The sequence below is a fragment of the Tursiops truncatus genome, chromosome 1, assembly GCF_011762595.2.
Source record: "Tursiops truncatus isolate mTurTru1 chromosome 1, mTurTru1.mat.Y, whole genome shotgun sequence".
NCBI lineage: Eukaryota > Metazoa > Chordata > Mammalia > Artiodactyla > Delphinidae > Tursiops > Tursiops truncatus.
The window spans coordinates 3,046,885-3,063,370 of record NC_047034.1 but is presented as its reverse complement, the minus strand read 5'-3'; the positions used below and the strand labels follow the sequence as shown (position 1 = coordinate 3,063,370).

Here is a 16,486-nt window from a genome sequence, read left to right as displayed (position 1 = left end):
GAGCAGAAATAAATAAATTAGAGACTAAAATCAATAGAAAAAATTAATGAAACTAAGAGCTGGTTCTTTGAAAGATAAACAGAATTGATAAACCTTTAGCCAAACTTATCAAGAAAAAAAGAGAGAGGGCCCAAATAAATAAAATCATATATGAAAAAGAAATTACAAATGATACCACAGAAGTACAAAGAATCATAAGAGATTACTATAAACAATTATACACCAATAGAATGGACAACCTAGAAGAAATGGACAAATTCCTGGAAGTGTACAATCTCCCACGACTGAATCAGGAAGAAATAGAAAATATGAAGAGACCAATTACCAGTAATAAAATTGAAATTGGTAATAAGAAAAACAAAAGAGATCAAATATTCTATGACTTCATTTAGACAAAATATCCAGCAAAGACAATTTATACAGAAAGAAAGCTGATTTGTGGTTGCCTGGAGCTATGAGTGGAAGAGCAATTAACTGTGAATTGGCATAAATGGTATTACTGGGATGTGGAAATATTCTAAAATTTATGTGTTATAATGGTTGTATCACTTGGTAAAGTTACTAAAAATCCTTAAATTGAACACTTGAGACGGATAGATTTTGTGATATATAAAATATGTATTAACAAATTTGTTAAGAAATGTTCATTTGCTATTAAAAACTAAAAATACAACATTTTTATTGTAGGATTTAAAACAGATGTGGAAGTAAAATGTATGACAAGAGCACAAAGAACTGCAGTGGGAAAAGAAATGTATACTGTTGTAAGGTTTTTATCCTGTACATAATGTGATATAATATTGCATGCAAATAGACTGTGATGAATTAAATATGTGCACCTCAAATCCTAAGATAACAACAAAATAAAACATTATAGCTGGGGAGGAGCTTCAAGATGGTGGAAGAGTAAGACGTGGAGATCACCTTCCTCCCCACAGATATACCAGAAATACATCTACATGTGGAACAACTCCTACAGAACACCTACTGAATGCTGGCAGAGGACCCCAGTCCTCCCAAAAGGCAAGAAACCCTGCCATGTACCTGGGGAGAGCAAAAGAGAAAAGAATAAACAGAGACAAAAGGATAGGGATGAGACAGGCACCAGTGGGAGGGAGCCGTGAAGGAAGAAAGGTTTCCACACACTAGGAGCCCCTTCGCGGGTGGAGACTGCGGGTGGTGGAGGAGGAAGCTTCGGAGCTGCAGAGGAGAGCACAGCAACAGGGGTGCAGAGGGCAAAGCAGGGAGATGCCCGCACAGAGGATCAGGGCCGACTGGCACTCACCAGCCCGAGATACTTGTTTGCTCACCCACCGGGGCGGGCGGGGCTGGGAGCTGAGGCTCGGGCTTCGGTCTGAGCGTAGGGAGAGGACTGGGGTTGGCGGCATGAACACAGCCTGCAGGGGGTTAGTGCACCACGGCTAGCTGGGAGGGAGTCCGGGGAAAAGTGTGGACCTGCCGAAGAGGCAAGAGACTTTGTCTTGCCTCTTTGTTTCCTGGTGCACGAGGAGAGGGGATTCAGAGCTCTACTTAAGGGACCTCCCCTCCCAGGAGCCTGTGCCACCTGCCACTGCCAGGGTCCCGTGATCCAGGGACAACTTCCCCGGGAGAACGCAGGGTGCGCCTCAGGCTGGTGGAACGTCATGCTGGCCTCTGCCACCGCAGGCTCACCCCACACTCTGTACCCCTCCCTTCCCTCAGCTTGAGTGAGCCAGAGCCCCCGAATCAGCAGCTCCTTTAACCCCGTCCTGTCTGAGCGAAGAACAGATGGCCTCAGGCGACCTACAAGCAGAGGCAGGGCCAAATCCAAAGGTGAACCCCGGGAGCTGTGCAAACAAAGAAAACAGAAGAGAAAGGGAAATCTCTCCCAGCAGCCTCAGGAACAGCGGATTAAATCCCCACAATCAACTTGATGTACCCTGCATCTGTGGAATACCTGAATAGACAACGAATCATCCCAAATTGTGGAGGTGGACTTTGGGAGCAACGGCATATATATATTTTTCCATCTTTCTCTTTTTGTGAGTGTATGTGTATGCTTCTGTGTGTAATTCTGTCTCTATAGCTTTGCTTTTACCGTTTGTCCTAGGGTCCTGTCTGTTTTTATTTTTGTTTTTATTTTTGTTTTTTTATTACTTAAAAAATATTTTTTCTTAATAATTATTTTTTTATTTTAATTATTTTATGTTATTTTATTTTATCTTCTTTCTTTCTTTTTTTCCTCCTTTTATTCTGAGCCACGTGGAGGACAGGCTCTTGGTGCTCCAACCAGGAGTCAGGGCTGTGCCACTGAGGTGGGAGAGCCACGTTCAGGACACTGGTTCAAAAGAGGCCTCCCAACTCCACATAATATCAAACGGCGAAAATCTCCCAGAGATCTCCATCTCAATGCCAAGACCCAGCTCCACTCAATGACCAGCAAGCTACAGTGCGGGACACCCTATGCCAAACAACTAGCAAGGCATCAACACAACCCCATACGTTAGCAGAGAGGCTGCCTAAAATCATAATAAGGCCACAGACACCTCAAAACACACCACCAGACGTGGACCTGCACACCAGAAAGACAAGATCCAGCATCATCCACCAGAACACAGGCACTAGTCCCCTCCACTAGGAAGCCTACACAACTGACTGAACCAACCTTAGCCACTGGGGAAAGACACCAAAAACAATGGGAATTATGAACCTGCAGCCTGCGAAAAGGAGACCCCAAACACAGTAAGTTAAGAAAAATGAGAAGACAGAGAAACAGCAGATGAAGGAGCGAGGCAGAAACCCACCAGACCTAACAAATGAAGAGGAAACAGGCAGTCTACCTGAAAAAGAATTCAGAATAACGATAGTAAAGATGATCCAAAATCTTGGAAATAGAATGGAGAAAATACAAGAAATGTTTAACAAAGATTTAGAAGAACTAAAGAGCAAATAAACAGTGATGAACAACACAATAAATGAAATTGAAAATTCTCTAGAAGGGATCAATAGAAGAATAACTGAGGCAGAAGAATGGATAAGTGACCTGGAAGATCAGATAGTGGAAATAACTGCTGCAGAGCAGAATAAAGAAAACAATAAAAAGAATTGAGGACAATCTCAGAGACTTCTGGGACAATATTAAATGCACCAACATTCGAATTATAGGGGTTCCAGAAGAAGAAGAGAAAAAGAAAGGGACAGAAAAAATATTTGAAGAGAGTTTAGTAGAAAACTTCCCTAATATGGGCAAAGATATACTTAATCAAGTCCAAGAAGCACAGAGAGTCCCATACAGGATAAATCCAAGGAGAAATACGCCAAGACACATACTAATCAAACTATCAAAAGTTAAATACAAAGAACGTATATTAAAAGCAGTAAGGGAAAAACAACATATAACACATAAGGGAATCTCCATAACGTTAACAGCTGATCTTTCAGCAGAAACTCTGTAAGCCAGAAGGGAGTGGCGGGACATATTTAAAGTGATGAAGGAGAAAAAAAGACAACCAAGATTACTCTACCCAGCAAGGATCTTATGCAGATTTGACAGAGAAATTAAAACCTTTACAGACAAGCAAAAGCTAAGAGAATTAAGCACCACCAAACCAGCTTTACAACAAATGCTAAAGGAACTTCTCTAGGCAGGAAACACAAGGGAAGGAAATGACCTACAATAACAAACCCAAAACAATTAAGAAAATGGTAATAGGAACATACATATAGACAATTACGTTAAATGTAAATGGATTAAATGCTACAATCAAAAGACATAGACTGGCTGAATGGATACAAAAACAAGACCTGTATATATGCTGTCTACAAGAGACCCACTTCAGAACTAGGGACACATACAGACTGAAAGTGACGGGATGGAAAAAGATATTCCATGCAAATGGAAATCAAAAGAAAGCTGGAGTAGCAATTCTCATATCAGAAAAAATAGACTTTAAAACAAAGACTATTACAAGAGGCAAAGAAGGACACTACATAATGATCAAGGGATCAATCCAAGAGAAATATATAACTGTAAATATTTATGCACCCAACATAGGAGCACCTCAATACATAAGGCAAATACTAAGAGCCATAAAAGGGGAAATCGACAGTAACACATTCATAGTACGTGACGTTAACACCCCACTTTCACCAATGGACAGATCATCCAAAATGAAAATAAATAAGGAAACACAAGCTTTAAATAATACATTAAACCAGATGGACTTAACTGATATTTGTAGGACATTCCATCCAAAAACAACAGAATACACATTCTTCTCAAGTGCTCATGGAACATTCTCCAGGATAGATCATATCTTGGGTCACAAATCAAGCCTTGGTAAATTTAAGAAAATTGAAATCATATCAAGTATCTTTAACAACCACACTGCTATGAGACTAGATATCAATTACAGGAAAAATTCTGTAAGAAATACAAACACTTGGAGGCTAAACAACACACTACTTAATAACCAAGAGATCACAGAAGAAATCAAAGAGGAAATGAAAAAATACCTAGAAACAAATGACAATGTAAACACAACAACCCAAATCCTATGGGATCTAGCAAAAGCAATTCTAAGAGGAAGTTTACAGCTATACAAGCCTACCTTAAGAAACAAGAAACATCTCAAATAAAAAACCTAACCTTACACCTAAAGCACTTAGAGAAAGAAGAACAAAAAAACCCCAAAGTTAGCAGAAGGAAAGAAATCATAAATATCAGATCAGAAATAAATGAAAAAGAAATGAAGGAAATGATAGAAAAGATCAATAAAAGTAAAAGCTAGTTCTTTGAGAAGATAAACAAAATTGATAAACCATTAGCCAGACTCATCAAAAAAAGAAGGGAGAAGACTCAAATCAATAGAATTAGAAATGAAAAAGGACAAGTAACAAGTGACACTGCAGAAATACAAAGGATCATGAGAGATTCCTGCAAGCAACCATATGCCAATAAAATGGACAATCTGGAAGAAATGGACAAATTCTCAGAAATGCACAACCTTCTGAGACAGAACCAGGAAGAAATAGAAAATATAAACAGACCAATCACAAGCACTGAAATTGAAACTGTGATTAAAAATCTTCCAACAAACAAAAGCCCAGGACCAGATGGCTTCACAGGCGAATTCTATCGAACATTTAGAGAAGAGCTAACACCTATCCTTCTCAAACTCTTCCAAAATATAGCAGAGGGAGGAACACTCCCAAACTCATTCTACGAGGCCACAATCACTCTGATACCAAAACCAGACAAAGATGTCACAAAGAAAGAAAACTACAGGCCAATATCACTGATGAACATAGATGCAAAAATCCTCAACAGGGGCTTCCCTGGTGGAGCAGTGGTTGAGAGTCCGCCTGCTGATTCAGGGGACACGGGTTCATGCCCTGGTCTGGGAGGATATCGTGTGCTGCGGAGCGGCTGGGCCCGTGGCCATGGCCGCCGGGCTTGCGCATCCAGGGCCTGTGCTCTGTAACAGGGGAGGCCATGGCAGTGAGAGGCCCGTGTCCCGCAAAAACAAAACAAAACAAAACAAAACAAACAAAAATCCTCAACAAAATACTAGCAAACAGAACCCAATAGCACATTAAAAGGATCATACACTATCAAGTCAGGTTTATCCCAGGAATGCAAGGATTCGTCAATATATGCAAACCAATCAATGTGATAAACCATATTAACAAACTGAAGGAGAAAAACGAATGATCATCTCAGTAGGTGCAGAAAAAGCTTTCCACAAAATTCAACACTGACTTATGATAAAAACCCTTCAGAAAGTAGGCATAGAAGAAACTTTCCTCAACATAATAAAGGCCATATATGACAGACCCACAGCCAACATAGTCCTCAGTGGTGAAAAACTGAAACCATTTCCACTAAGATCAGGACCAAGACAAGTTTGCCCACTCTCACCACTCTTATTCAACATCGTTTTGGAAGTTTTAGCCACAGCAATCAGAGCAGAAAAAGAAACAAAAGGAATCAAAATTTGAAAAGAAGTAAAGCTGTCACTGTTTGCAGATGACATGACACTATACATAGAGAATCCTAAAGATGCTACCAGAAAACTACTAGAGCTAATCAATGAATTTGGTAAAGTAGCAGGATACAAAATTAATGCACAGAAATCTCTTCCATTCCTATACATTAACGATGAAAAATTTGAAAGAGAAATTAAGAAAACACTCCCATTTACCATTGCAACAAAAAGAATAAAATATCTAAGAATAAATCTACCTAAGGAGACAAAAGACCTGTATGCAGAAAATTATAAGACACTGATGAAAGAAATTAAAGATGATACAAATAGACGGAGAAATATACCACGCTCTTGAAATGGAAGAATCAACATTGTGAAAATGACTCTACTACCCAAAGCAATCTACAGATTCAATGCAATCCCTATCAAACTACCACTGACATTTTTCACAGAACTAGAACAAAAAATTTCACAGTTTGTATGGAAACACAAAATTCCCTGAATAGCCAAAGCAATCCTGAGAAAGAAAAACAGACCTGGAGAAATCAGGCTCCCGGATTTCAGACTATACTACAAATCTACAGTACTCAAGACAATATGGTACTGGCACAAAAACAGAAATATACATCAATGGAACAGGATAGAAAGCCCAGAGGTAAACCCATGCACATATGGTCACCTTATCTTTGATAAAGGAGGCAAGAATATACAGTGGAGAAAGGACAGCCTCTTCAATAAGTGGTGCTAGGAAAACTGGACAGCTACATGTAAAAGAATGAAATTGGAACACTCCTTAACACCATACACAAAAATAAACTCAAAAGGGATTAAAGACCTAAATGTAAGGCGAGACACCATCAAACTCTTAGAGTAAGACATAGGCAGAACACTCACACTATGACATAAATCACAGCAAGATCCTGTTTGACCCACCTCCTAGAGAAATGGAAATAAAAACAAAAATAAACAACTGGGACCTAATGAAACTTAAAAGCTTTTGCACAGCAAAGGAAACCATAAACAAGACGAAAAGACAACCCTCAGAATGGGAAAAAATATTTGCAAATGAAGCAACTGACAAAGGATTAATCTCTAAAACATACAAGCAGCACATGCAGCTCAATATCAAAAAAACAAACAACCCAATCCAAAAGTGGGTAGAAGAATTAAATAGACATTTCTCCAAAGAAGATATACATATTGCCAACAAACACATGAAAGAATGCTCAACATCATTAATCATTAGAGAAATGCAAATCAAATCTACAATGAGATATCATCTCACACCAGTCAGAATGGCCATCATCAAAAAGTCTACAAACAATAAATGCTGAAGAGGGTGTGGAGAAAAGGGAACCCTCTTGCACTGTTGTTGGGAATGTAAATTGATACAGCCACTATGGAGAACAGTATGGAGGTTCCTTAGAAAACTAAAAATAGAACTACCATACGACCCAGCAATCCCACTACTGGGCATATACCCTGAGAAAACCATAATTCAAAAAAGTCATGTACCAAAATGTTCATTGCAGCTCTATTTACAATAGCCAGGACATGGAAGCAACCTAAGTGTCCATCAAGAGATGAATGGATAAAGAAGATGTGGTACATATATACAATGGAATATTACTCAGCCATATAAAGGAATGAAACTGAGTTATTTGTAGTGAGGTGGATGGACCTTGAGACTGTCATAAAAGTGAAGTAAGTCAGAAAGAGAAAAACAAATACCATATGCTAACACGTATATATGGAATCTAAAAAAAAAAAAAAAAGGTCATTAAGAACCTAGAGGTAAGACGGGAATAAAGATGCATACCTATTAGAGAATGAACTTGAGCATATGGGGAGGGGGAAGGGTAAGCTTGGCAAAGTGAGGGAGTGGCATGGACATATATACACTACCAAACGTAAAATAGATAGCTAGTGGGAATCAGCCGCATAGCACAGGGAGATCAGCTCGGTGCTTTGTGACCAGCTAGAAGGGTGGGATAGGGAGGGTGGGAGGGAGATGCAAGAGGGAGGAGATATGGGGTTATATGTATATGTAGCGGATTCACTTTGTTATGAAGCAGAAACTAACACACCATTGTAAAGCAATTATACTCCAATAAAGATGTTAAAAAAAATAAAGTTAAAAGATGGAAAAAGATATATCATGCTAATACTAATAAAAAAGAAAGAAAAAAAAGCCTGGAGTGGCTATATTAATCAGAAAAAGTTGATTTGAGATCATGGAATATTTCCAGAAATAAAGAAGTTCATTTTAATACAAAGATCAATTTGTGAAGAGGACATAATAATCCTAAATGTTTATGTGCTTTATAACAGAGCATCACAATATATGAAGGAAATGCATCATGGAATACATGATAGAAATAAGAAGACATGAGGCAGCCAGCAGGTATAGTCAACAGTTTCAACATCCTTTCCTTAATAATTGGTAGACAAAAAAATCAGTTAACGCTAACATAGTAAGGTAGATAGCTAGTGGGAAGCAGCCGCATGGCACAGGGATATTGGTTCGGTGCTTTGTGACAGCCTGGAGGGGTGGGATAGTAATTATATATAATTATATATTGTAATGTATAATAAATTTAATTATATATTTAATAGTTATAAATGATTATCCTAATTATATATTTAAATAATTATATATTTAAATAAATATACATTATATATAATAAAATATAAAACCTAATGTTCTCTGTTGTTTATAGAGGAAAATCAATAAAAAACCTACAGTTGATTCTTTGAAAAGATCAAGAAAATTGATAAACCAGTAGCAAGATGTTAAAAAATAAAAAAGAAGCAAATTGCCAATATCAGTAATGAGGAGGGGTCATTACTACAGAGCCTACAATTACAACTGTTAAAGTAATTGAATCTATAATTAAAAACTTCCCAAAATGGAAACCCCTGGCCTACATAGTTTCATCAGTGAATTCTGTCAAATATCTAAGGAAGAAATTATACCAATTCTATACAAACTCTTCCATAAGTTTGAGATAAGAGAATACTTTTCAAGCCATTCACCAAGGAGAGAATTAACTGGATACCAAAACGAATCAAAGAAAACACAGGTAAATAAGACTTCTGATCATTAGCCCTCATGAAGATAGAGAAATTCCAAACTAAAATTTAGCAAATTGGATCCAGCATTATACCGAAAGGATAATATTCATGACCAAGTGAGATTTGTCGTGGAATATAAGACTAGCCCAATGTTTAAAACTTGATTAATATAATTCACCGTATCAACAGCCTAAAGGCAAAAAAATTTCAGCCTAATGGAAGAGGAGAAAACATCTGACAAAATTCAACACCCAGTGAAAATTAAAAAATCAGTCAGCAAACTAAGATAATAGAAGCTTCCACAATTTTATACAGAGAATTTGCAAAAAATCTACATCTAATATCGTACTTAATTGTGAAAGACAATTATTTTCCAATAAGATCAGGAAAAAGCAAATACATCATCTTTCACTACTCCTGTTCAATATTGTACTGGGAGTCCTAGGCAGGAAAAAGGCAGACAAATTGGTGAGAAATAGAATTATCTCTATTTGTAGAGGAACAGTTGCCTAGGTAGAATTTGTTTTTAAAAATTACAAAATTGCTTCTAGACTTAGTTAAAAATTTTTCACGGTAAAATGTCAAGTAAAAATTCAATAGTATTTCTGTGTACTAGCAATGGATAATTGGAAATTTAAATTAAAAGAGCATCAAAATATATGACATACTTTGGAATAAATCTAACAAATTCTGTGCAAAATCTGTACACAGAAAACTACAAAACACTGATGAAGGCAATCAAAGTTATAAATAAATGGAGAGACATACTTGGTTCATGAATCAGAAAATCCAGTATCATTAGCATGCCAATTCTTCCCATGATTATCTATAGATTCAATGTAAATTCAATCAAAATTCCAGCAGAACTTTTTGGTGGAAGTTGATGAGTTAATTCAAATATTTAGATAAAAAGGTAAAGGAATAAGAAGCACCAAAACAATTGTGTAAAAGTGAAAAGTTGGAGAATTCACACTACCTCCAACTTCAATCATTTAAGATAGATTACAAAGTTGTATTAAGCAAGATAGCCTGATATGATGAAGGTAAAGATTTATAGGTCAACGAAATAGAGTAGTGTCCAGAAATAGATCCACATATACGTGATAAATTGATTTGGAACAAAGTTTCAAAGGAAATTCAATGAGGATAGTTTTTTCAACAAATTATGTTGTATCAATTGGAAATTCACATATTTTTTAAATGAGCCTTCTTCTACCATATACATATCTCAACTTAATATAGAGAAAATCTTCAAGACCTTATATTAGACAAAGCTTTCTTATATACAGGAGTAAAAGCATTTGCCATAAAGAAAAACAGTTAAGTTGGACTTCATCAAGATTTAAAACTTCTGTTCTTCAAAAGATACTTTGTAGAGAATGAAAAGATAAGCCACAGATTAGAAGAAAATATTTGTAATTCATATATCTCATAAAGAACTTATATCTAGAATATATAAATACTCTAAACACAATAGTAATAAAGGAAACAATCTGATTTTAAGATGGGAAATGATTTGTACAGTTTACAAAAGAAGTTATATCAATGGTAAATAAGCACATGAAAAAAATTCTACATATTAATAGTTATTAGAGAAATGCAAACCAAAATCACAATGAAACACCACAACATAACTATTAGAGTGGAAATATTAACAAATGAACAAAAACTGTCAATATCAAATGCTGGCAAATATGTTTAGAGCAACTGAAACTTTTCAAACATTGCTGGTAGAAATACAAAATGTTACAGCCACTATGGGAACAGTTTTGCAGTTTCTGGTAAAATTAACATACACTAATTATATACTTCAACAATCCTATTGCTCAGTATTTACTCTAGAGAAATGAAAATTTACATCTATATAAACATCTGCACATCATTGTTCATAACAGCATTATCCATGGTAGCCAAAACCTGGAAACAACCAAAATGTTCTTCATGTGGAGAATGGGAAAACAAATTATGACTTCATACAATGGAATACTACTCAGCAAAAAGAAAAAGAAAGTACTCATATGGATAACAATACAGATGAATTATGCATATATGCGTGTATGCAAATATGCGTATATGCAAATATGCATAGCAGATGCATCATGGTAAGTGAAAGAAGGCAGACTCAAAAGGCTTCATGCTGTAGGATTCTGTTCATATGATGCTCTGGAAAAGGCAAAACTATGGGGACAAAAATCAAATCAGTTGCCAGAGACTGGGATTAGGGGAGAGGGTGACAATGCAAGATCATGGGGGAATTTTTGAGGGGTGGTAACTGGTCTGTATCTTGATTTTGCTTGAATATTTGTGAAAATTCACAGAACTATACTCTTAAAAAGGGAAAATATTATACCTTGATAAAACAAGAGAAAAAGAAAAAAAGCCAGCTGAGTTTGTTACAGTCATTTGTATGAAAATAAAGTTCTGATAAATATAATTAAAAAATTAAAAATTTGCTTTCTCACTAAAAGATATTTGTAACCCCCAAATCTATACCAATGATACTTTCGTGGTCACAGGTGGACATGTGTAAGTGGCAAAAAACCTGAGTCGCCCAATGAGCACGTTCCCAGCTGAGGTCAAAGAAGGTGATACTCTGTCTTCTTGTTTCAGGTGTCATAGTGTAAACAAGGGTCTTTTTCCTGGTCTATTTAGTGACGCGTTTTTCACATTTTTTGTGTTTTGTTGGTGATTTTTCTGTTTAAAATGACTCCTAAGTATAGTGCTGAAGCGCTGTCTCATGTTTCTGAACTTAGGAAGGCTGTGACGTACCTTTTGGTACAAGCTTCTCATATGCAATTTAAAGAGCATCTCTATCTGTAAGTCAATTCTTGAATAAGCATATAATACACATACTCTAATAAAATTAATGACTATAATCTTTCCATCTTTAAACTTAAATAGCATCTATTTAATGCATCCTTCATTTTACCTCACTTTGAGGTCACTGTGTATAGTGGTAGAAATAATACAAATTTAATAAGTGATTTTATTGATACTTAATTGAATGCATTTTGCAGAATAGTGTTTAGTAATAATAGAAATTTTTAAAGTAGCTTTTTAAATTTTTAATTTTACAATCATTTTATGAAACGGGCAAATTATTATCCAGTTTTAACACCTTCAAGGTGAAAGAGTCAGTACCTGAGAGAACAGGACTAAACCCAGTGGGTCTGACTGCAAAGCCCTTGCCTGCAACCGATACAAGACTGCAATGTTTGCACAGATTTTCTTTTTCTTGTTTTGTAAATGAATATTTATTCTTTAAAAAGTAGTCCGGAATTTCAAAGTTTAAACTTCTTATTCCTTACAGTTCACATCATCTTGCAATCACAGCCAACAAATTTAGTTGGGGACGAAGTATATATTAGAAAGCTGTTCCTATAGTATAATTATGTTGAAAATTATACAATTCATTCTGTTTACCATTCTATTCATGCAGGAGCATTCCCATGTGTTGTTTTTATAATAATTAAATGTCTTTTTCTTTCTAAATAAATCTTTCCATAATGCATTTTTTTTCATGGGGATGGAGGTAGTGAGAGAATGATGTATAACCATCTAAATATATAATGTTTTCCAGTTTACACAAGGAACAAAGAGCAAACTTGTTAGTCCAAGTTCCTGTTCATTGTATATGTAAATCTTGTTGGCTCTGATCAAAAAATGGACCTGGCAGTTCAGAAAATACCTGAGTTGTCCTGGCTGCTGTCCTGAAACTTACCCTGTAATGTGCCAGCCTGTGTTAAATTATACAAAAATATACACACAAAAAGGAAAACAGTTTATCATTTTTTTGTTTTATTTGGGCTTTATATGGTTAGTTTTGAGAGATAAATACAGAACATTCAATATAGAAAATTAAAGTGATTTTGAGAAGCCTGGGTAACATTAAGGAAACTGAAAATTGTTATTCTGAACTTACGCTTCCCTGGTCAGTGTGAATCCAAATCTGTAAACTTAGTGGTTGAGTGGGAGGAGATGACCCTAACTCTGATTCTTCCTGCACGTGTCCAGTTATGAATTCTTGCATTCTCTCATCTCACTTTAAGCTTGGAATTGTTCATAATTGTCAAATGGGGAAACATGATTTAAAAATAAACCAATAAATACCAGTTATCAGAAGAAGTAATAACAATTAACTCACAGCACTTAGGCACAGTGGCATTAATGCCCCAAAGGGAGCCCTTGGTCACTATTTGCCTTCATTACCTACTTCTTCTGGCTAAAATATTTCCATCTTCGAATCATTTCAACCTATGTGTTGGCCACTGAAGTATTTTGCCAAATAAAGCCATTGACTTCACAAAAGCAGCACCAATAGTAATACATCAATAGCCAATAAGATTTTTTTTTTCTTTTTGCAGTTGCAGAAAACATACAACAGCTGTGTTTATAATGGCAGAAAAATTGGGTCTTAGGTGGCAGGGCTGGGAATTGCAGATGTATAATATCATTCAGACATAGGGTGTTTACAGTCCATTTCCAAGGGAACATACTATTTATTATTTCCTTTGATGTCATTACTTTCCCAGATGTATTTCTATATCCCATCTTGTCCTCCTAAATCAATTTATCTTGAAATCCAATTAATGACTCTTCAAATCCACTTTGAAAATAAAATTGTGTTCAGATAGTAGTTACTTTTCTTAGGAAAATACAAATTATAGTAATGTCTAATTACTATACAAAGTATAGTAAAATATAAAAATGGAACTCTATAATATAAGAGCAAATAACTTGTTTTGGACCCAAAATGCATTTCACTAATACTGTGATATTTTGAAGTGAGCATTCTGTTAAAAACAAAACAAAACAAAAAAAGAGAGTCAAATAGAAGCAATGGTGGGGGATTAGATTTTTACATATTTCATAGAACTTCTTTCCTTTTTCTTCATGTAGACAGTTGCTACATTAAAAGCTTGCCCTTCCATTGGGAGAAGGTATGAGGGGGCATTACCCCCAGGGAAGAAAGAACTCTAGTTTCTCATGCTTCTCCTTTGGCCTTGCATAATGAAACTATACACAGGGTGATTTTTGGCCTTTGGCAGGTTAGCAACTTTTGGAGTGAGACCAGTGAGTAGATTTGATTTTTAAACTTACCACAATTTTTCATTGACATTTATAGGCAGAGAGACAGATGCTAACTTGTAAAAACTTGAAAGCATAAGTCCATTCTCAGAGCCATGAACCAAATCTGAACTTTCCATGGCTGTTCTCTCTATTCAGCCATAACTTTTCAGTATTTAATATAATTCAGTCTGGTAATTTACTAGAAACTCTTCCAGTTTAGATTAGTCGAAATACTGCAATACCATCTTTTCACCAGTTTTATGGAGATATAATTCAAATACCATACAATTCACCTATTAAAAGTATACAATTCAATGTTTTTTAGTATATTCACAGAGTTGTGCAACTGTCACTGCAATCTAATTTTAGAATATTTTTATTACCCCCCAAAAGAAACCAGATACTCATTAGCAGTCACCCATATTCTATCCCCCATCCCTGGGTAACCACTTATTAGTTTCTATAGATTTGCCTACTCTGGACATTTTATATAATGAAACCATACTATTTGTGGTCTTTAGTGACAGACTTCTTGTACTTAGCACAATGTTTTCCAGGTTCATCTATGCTGCAATATGAATCAGTATTTCATTCCATTTTGTAGCTGAGTAATATTCCATTGTGTATATGTATATAGCTACAGATATATAATATTTTATGTATCCATTTATAAATTAATGAACATTTGGGTTGTTTCCACTTTTTGGCAATTATGAATACTAGTATTATATGTACTCATGTACAAGATTTTGTATGAATGTAGGTTTTCCTTTCTCTTGGGTATATCCCTAGGAGTGAAATAGCTATAGTAAATCTATGTTTAACATTCTGAGGAATGTGAAACTATTTTCCAAGGCAGCTGCACAATTTTAAATTTCCACCAGCAATATATAGGAGTTCTCCTTTCTCCACCTCACCAACACATGATATTGTCTACCTATTTGATTATAAATATCCACGTAGGTGTAAAGTGGCATTTCTTTGTGCTTTTGGCTTGTATTTCCCTGTTGACTAATGATGTTGAACATCTTTTCAAATGCTTACTGTCCATATGTATATCTTCTTTAGAGAAATATCTGCTTAGATCTTTTGTGCATTTTAAAATTCTGTTGTCTTTTTATTGTTGAGTTGTAAGAGTTATAAATATATTCTAGATACAAGTCCCTTATCAGATAAATGATTCACAATTGTTCCCATCCTGTGGCTTTTCTTTATACTATTTTCACTATTATGGTATTCTTTTGTTGCACAATGGTTTTTAGTTTGCTAAAATCCAATTTATCTACTTTTTCTTTGGTAGGTTGGGCTCTTAGTGCTGTATTTAAGAAGCCATTATTTAACTCAGGGTCACTAAGATTTACTCCTATGCTTACTTCTAAGAGTTTTATAGTTTTAGCTATTGCATGTAGGCCTATGATCCAGTTTGAATTAATTTTGTGTATGGTGTTTGGAAAAGGTTCATTTTCATTCTTTGCATGTGGATATCCAGTAGTTCCAGCACCATTTGTTGAAAAGATTATTTTTCCCCATTGAATCATTTGACGTCCTTGTTGAAAATCAATTGACCATAAGATAACGGTTTATTACTGGGCTCTAAATTCTGTTTCATTTATCCGTATGTCCATACTTATACCAATACCATTCTACCTTGATTTTTCCAGCTTTGTAAAAAGTCTTGAAATCATGAAGTTTGGTCCTTACATTTTTGTTCTTCTTTTTCCAGATCATTTTGGCTAACCTAGGTCCTTTGCAACTTCATATGAATTTTAGAACTAGTTTGTAAATTTATGAAGAAAGGAAGCTGAGATTTTGACAAAAATGGTGTTGAGTCTGTAGACCAATGTGGTGAGTATTGACATCTTGACAACTTAAGTCCTCTGATCTATGAACACAGGATGTTTTTCCATTCTTTTAGGTCTTCTATAATTTCTTTCAACAATGTTCTATAGTTTTCTGAGTATGAATTTTGCACTTTTTTTTGTTAAATTTATTCCTAAGTATTTTATTCTTTTTGATGCTATTGTACATGGGATTTTCTTAATAGTCATTTTCAGATTGCTTATTGCTAATGTGTAGAAATACAATTTTTATGTTGATTTTGTATCCTGAAATGTTGCTGAACCTATTTACTAGTTCTAATTGTTCTTTTAGTGAATTCCTTATTTTCTATATTCAAGATCACATCATCTGTAAATGGAGATATAGTTTACTTCTTTCTTTCCAACCTGGGTCTTTTACTTCCATCACTAGTCTAATTGCCCTGGCTAGAACTTCCAGTAAAATATTGAATGGAGGTGGTGTAAGTGGACATCTTTCTTCTATTCCTGATCTTATGGGGAAAGAATTCAGTCTTTCACTATTAAATATATTAGCTG

The 16,486-nt window shown here is 35.4% G+C and overlaps 1 long non-coding RNA gene across 2 annotated transcripts in view; it reads left to right on the top strand.

The window, feature by feature from the left end:
- The window catches only part of LOC117309746 (uncharacterized), a 181,405-nt gene that overhangs the window by 12,967 nt on the left and 151,952 nt on the right, over positions 1 to 16,486 (top strand). Inside the window, exons 1-2 of one of the 2 annotated variants that reach the window (XR_012329806.1) lie at positions 8,019 to 8,370; positions 15,835 to 15,956. This is a non-coding gene — a long non-coding RNA (uncharacterized lncRNA). Of the gene's footprint in view, positions 1 to 8,018; positions 8,371 to 15,834; positions 15,957 to 16,486 lie in introns of those variants that run through there. The other variant, XR_004524059.2, reaches the window with a different exon arrangement.